The sequence below is a fragment of the Cyprinus carpio genome, unplaced genomic scaffold, assembly GCF_018340385.1.
Source record: "Cyprinus carpio isolate SPL01 unplaced genomic scaffold, ASM1834038v1 S000006811, whole genome shotgun sequence".
In the NCBI taxonomy this organism is placed as follows: Eukaryota; Metazoa; Chordata; class Actinopteri; order Cypriniformes; family Cyprinidae; genus Cyprinus; species Cyprinus carpio.
This window is the reverse complement of record NW_024879397.1, coordinates 214,871-220,894: the sequence shown is the minus strand read 5'-3', so window position 1 is coordinate 220,894 and position 6,024 is coordinate 214,871.

Below are 6,024 nucleotides of genomic sequence, written 5' to 3'. Positions count from 1 at the left end.
TTGTTTAAAGCAAAAAGTCTATTGAACATTTAGCGGTTCCAGGTGGAGATCTTGAAGACCGGAGGCGGCGGAGAGGGAGAGGTTGTGCCTGGGGCCTGGCTCACGTCCTATGCTGCGGATGTACCCCGGGTCCGTGGTGTCCCATTGCCGGAGTGAAGGACATCTGGGAAGATCGCGTCCTGGGTGCACCAGGCCTATGCAGAGAAACACACGGAGTAGAAGTTGTGGGACTGTTAGCAGGCAGAGAAACACTTACCTCGGACTTGTGAGCATCAGCCCAGGAGGTTTCCAGCACGGCTCTCCGCTCTCTCAGATGGGCCTGCCTCACCTCCAGGCCGCGAATCTGCTTTTCCACGGCCTCTAGCTCGTGTCCCCACCTGCACTCAAACGTAGACATACATCCGCCATTAAAGCAAGTAACAATGAGTAAAGCAATGGTAATGTGTGAATAGAGTATTAGCAATGTACACAGGATAAGCGGCAACCACGCTGGTGATACTAACGGGCTATAAGCTACTAGCGAACTCGGGAAATCAAAATAAAACTAGTGATAACAAGGCGCTCTGATTGTTTTTTGTTGTAGAATATGATATATTCACATTTTATGTCTTAGAAATTCCTTTTAGCCTTTTCGACATTTGCATATAAATCATAGACATGGCCTCACATTCTACACTTATATGGGTGCTGAATTGCCAAGGGTCCCCCCCCCCACTATCAAGATGATGCTAAACAGCAACTCTCTGCTCCTCTCCATCGGACTTCAAACAAATTTCAAATTTATGTTAATGACCCTTGTCGTTTTTTTTTACACTCTATATGTCGCCATTGTATATTTCCCTAAACCATTTGGTCCTGTCACGACACTCTGCCTTCCGGAGAACAGAAAAATGTGCAAAACCTTTCACGAACATTGTAGGCTTCTCTACTTCCCCTGTTTCCACACATGTTTCTTACTTTTGGTAGAATATTGCTTCCGTATATTATGAATATTTTAGAAATCTTTGGTTCTGAGATGGGTTCATGAGGTAATTATGCAAGATGCATGTTGCCATTACCACATAATCTGCATTTTTGTTGTGATTTTGGAAGATGCATGTTGCCATTACCACATAATCTGCATTTTCTGGCTTGACTTTAAATGTTGTTTTGTGTTGTATTGATCTTTTTTTCCCTGGAAATGGTCGCATAATGTACGTCTTCAGGGGGAATGCTGCATCTGCAACCATGGTATATGGCATGGGACCCTGAACACCAGATCCTGGTAAAGGGTTCTCTGCTGGCACAGACAAAGTTTTCGCTTCCACGCCTCTTCCGAGAGATGAGTTTTGATAAACCCCACCATCACTGGCTCGGCCAAAGTCTCCTACTTGGATGAATGTAAATTTGTTGTCTGCATCTACCAATGCAAGCAGAACAATAGAAAGTTTCATGCTTGTTTTGATGTATAAACTCCCGGAATGAGCAGGTGCCACTATGTTGACGTGTTTGCCATCAATGGCACCAATGCAGTTTGGAAAGTTCCATTTAGACCAAAATTTGGAGGCGATGAATCTCCACATGTCTTCTGTTGGCTTTGGATGTTGACGTGTTTGCCATCAATGGCACCAATGCAGTTTGGTAAGTTGCACACTCCCAGCAACAGTGCTTGTCCCAAGGTCAAATGCACAATTGGAATTGGAGGGCAAGGCTGGTAAAGCTTTCCCCAGTTCCTAGGAATCTGTGAAGAAAACAGACGCACACTGAAGTGAGATTGTGCTTCTGTATCCTGATGTAAAAGGAGGTGGAAGGTGCTAAGAGATGCCTTCGCAAGAAACAGGAAGCAAAAAAAATGTTCCTAGTGGCTCTGCTGGTGGCAGCAGCAGAGAATGGAAATAAGAACAAGTCATGTCCTTTCTGCTTCCCCATATGCAGTCCAGGAGGTTAGTTTGTTATATTGATGTTGTGAAATATGTTTTGAATTATGTTAATTGAATAATCGAATAATCAAAGTTGTTACATACTAAAATTAGGTAGTATTAATTAAACTAAATTATACACAGTGTTGAAAATATTTTTTTAAGTGTTTCTAAAAGATGTAAATAAATGTTTTTATTATTATTTGTTGTAGCGCCATACATACTCTGCAGTTGGAAGATAGACATGACTGTTGCAGAAGATGATGTGGAGCCAGAATTAGCAGATCTATCATGGGTCAAGTTCTCCAGTGCCACCTCAACAGAGATCTGCAACCCCAACACGCTCTACAATTTCAAGATCTGACATCCCAACACCGCCACTGGCCAGTCAGAGGTCAAACACTCCCACACCCCATCCCAGAGTGCAAGCTCTAATTAGTGAGACTCAGCCAACAAGACAGAAGAAGAGGAGGTCAAATGATCCAACTTCAACAGAGCAACAGCTTTTGGACATTTTAACACAACCAACCACAACACGGTCACCATATATTCCTAAACCAGGAGAAGACATGTACTACTTCGCCCTTAGTTTAGTACCTAAGCTTGCAAGACTACTTCCCCGGAACCAGACGAGAGCACAGGTTTATATACTGACTTACCTGTCAGAACTAGAAGGAGAATAGCAAACAATGCAACAAAGTCACAGTACCACCCAAACATTCACAAGTAGTCAGCAACCACACAGTTCAGGATTTCATCAGTACCACCCAACCCCCACGTACCATCAAATCCAAAACACAGCAAATCCAGACACATCACCTAGCCCAATCAACACCTTCTTCAACAAGGTCTGGCCAACAACAAGGTTCATCTATGGAAGACACATCTTCACCAGTATATCACCATTTTTAAAACATTTTCTTTTGTTTCTAACATTTACATTTGTGTGATAGCAGTTTTGCAGTTTTATTTCTTTTTTTGCACATCTAATGTTTGTGCCTAATTTAATACATTTTACTTTTTTCATTTAAAAAAAAAATTGAAGACTGCATGCTTCTGTTGTGATATTTATATTATTCTGTTTAGAGTTTGAGCTGTTGGCTTTCATTACAAGTTAATTAAACATTGTGTTATGTAGGGACCCTGTCGAACAGACACAAATAAACCTGTGAATCACCACGTGAGCTGTTGAAACTCTATATTCCAGAGACATCAAATGCTTCTCCCTCCTAACCAATTTGCAAGTCGTAAAATTGATCAAAGGAATTAACCAAGGCACCCAATTGTCTCAAGAGACGTCTAAAGCAGTGATAAGACCAAGAATGGTGGTAATCCAAGAATCAAAAACCTTTTGTTTAGAACCATGCCAACAAATGGTTGATTGTCCCCTGCTGACCCGGCTTAATGTTTCACAGGAAGAGCAATAACGTTTAACTGAACAACAGAACAAAGAAAGTGACAGTAAGAAGTGAAAGTGAAGTGACATACAGCCAAGTATGGTGACCCATACTCAGAATTCGTGCTCTGCATTTAACCCATCCAAAGTGCACACACATAGCAGTGAACACACACAGCGTAAACACACACCCACCACAGTGGGCCGGCATTTATGTTGCGGCGCACGAGGAGCAGATGAGGGTTCGGTATAATGCAAGTATAACAAACAAATCTTCATTGCTTGCTGAAATAGGTGCAAACTGATCTTAAGCAGTAAAGATAAAACAAATCTTTGCTTTTGTGATTCTCTTGGCGCGATCTAAGAACTAGCAACCAATACTAGAACCTTGGGACTTCATTCAAATTCTGTTAATCCTCATCTTCAGTAACTGTATGTGTGTATGTGTGTTCATTAGAGTAGTTCCATGTAACCTTAAAAGTAGATCAATAAATTTGTGTTTCATTTATAAAGAAGCATTGTCTTGGGTCGTGTATTTTGAAGTTACATTTTCCCCAGATCCTGTGCTACCCAGCTCATATCTTATAAATGATCATTTTGTTTATATGCTCGTTGGCCACGTAGTACAAACAGAACTGTTTAATATATACTGATTTTAACATTCGCTGGATGAACCATTGACAAAGTATAAACTAATTAAATTTGAAATCAGCTTCAAATCCGTCTTTGCTGTAACTTCCCGATTTGAGACATTTACTTAGCTAATTAATGTTCTTTTGCAATTTATTTCACTAAAACTAGTGAACTTTGGAACGCGGTGCTCAGAGAGAGTGCCCGAACGTTATGTTATGGGACAATTGTGAAATCTTGATCAAGTAGTTTGTGTCTGTGTAAATAGACCAACACAAAGAGATCCGTCAAGATCTCAATAACGTATTGTATTAATTGCAGTAAATCTGTAGATTAATTTACCTCCCTCTAACGAGCTGAGATGATTCAGCGCTATAAGATAAGAATCTAAATAGTGCTTTTGGTTGTTCGGTGTGTAATTTGCATACTAGCTCTTGCAGGGTACGTCGTCATAGTAACAGCCATAACCCGGAAGTCCTAAGAAACCTTTTCTGCAGTTCCAGGCGCTATTTGTAAACAAATAGCCTAGCATGAGCTAAGCGAACTGAAGTTAACATTTTTGCATTGAAGCATATGCAAAGCTAGTAGCCTTGAAGGCTAGCAGTATTGTTATTTGTGTACGACCCTGCTCCTGGAGAGCTACTGTCCTACAGATTTCAGCTCCAACCCCCAATCAAACATACCTGAACCAGCTAATCAAGGTGTTTAGGGCTACTTGATAATTGCAGACAGGTGTGTTGGAGAAGGGTTGGAACTGAAGTCTAAAGGCCAGTAGCTCTCCAGGAGCAGGGTTGGAGATCCCTGGGTTTCGGTTTTGTGTTTTTTTTTGTTTTTTTTTGGGCTTAAATGCAGTGTATTTTGCAGTGTTGAAGTGTTGAAGTGATTTATCTCAATAACATCTGAACTTTAACTCACTCTCCCCTAATTCTCTCTCTCTTACATTGATGAATCTCTCTCTTCTCCTCTCCTCCAACTGAAAACAACGTTGACAGATGCAAACTTAATAAACTTAAGAAACACTGTTGTTTTATTAATAATTAATGGTTCTCATTGCTTTAATGATACGTTGTGATTAATTCAGCTATAACTGCTCTTATAATTTTAATGACATTAGCAGATATTATTAGTCTAAGTAATTATGGTTTTGAAATTTTGATTTCAGTTCATAATTAATTACAGATTTGGAATTTTTATTTGATTTCATAAATTTAGTCCAGTTCCTGCTTTCACATAGCAACAATGTTTGCTGATAACTGAATTATAATTGTTCTTATAATCTAATGACAACAACATTAGAGATTTTAATCCTTGAACTGTCAATATTGCTATCAATAGGGCTCTGAAATTTTTTATTGCATTTGTAAGTAATTAGGATGGTACAGATTAATCTAATTATAATTGCTCTTATGATTGTAATAACATCAGTAGATATTATTAATTTGCTATCCTTAGGGATGTGAAATCATTTAAACGTATATTTTAACCCTGGGATGCAATTTTTATCGGGGAACCTCCTGGAAACGCGATTGGGCTAGTTTTGGACTAGTTTTGAGAAGAAATTGGGCAGGTTTTGTTTTGAAAACCTGGCAATCCTGATCTGAACGCACATGCTGGAGATATACTTCTAATCACAGGAGCGCCTTTACTGAGGAGATGCGCATGGTCACAGGAGCGCCTTTACTGAGGAGATGATTGCTATTGTTTTCTTTCGCCCCAGAGGAATTTTAATAGCAATCACAGTCCTGGTATTTAGAGATCCTATTTATCCTTCTAAATCAAACTTAACAAAAGAACAAAAAAAAAGAAGGAAGAAAATATAATTGTACTCATTCTGCAACCAGAAAAGGTTTGTTTTGTCTTTCTCTCTCATCTTTCAATTGGCTCTAATCATTCCTTTCTTTCTTTTTATAGGAAAAGTGGAAACAGCCAAATATTATTCTGTTCCTTGCTCTGTTTGTTACTCTTCTTTTCTCCCTCTGTTCTCTTGCTGTACTACCTGTGTGTGCTTATTTATCTTCCCCACAGGGACTACAAATTAGAAGCACACCCACCAGAGATTCACAGTCGCTGAGAACTACACTCACTTGCCCATTATACACT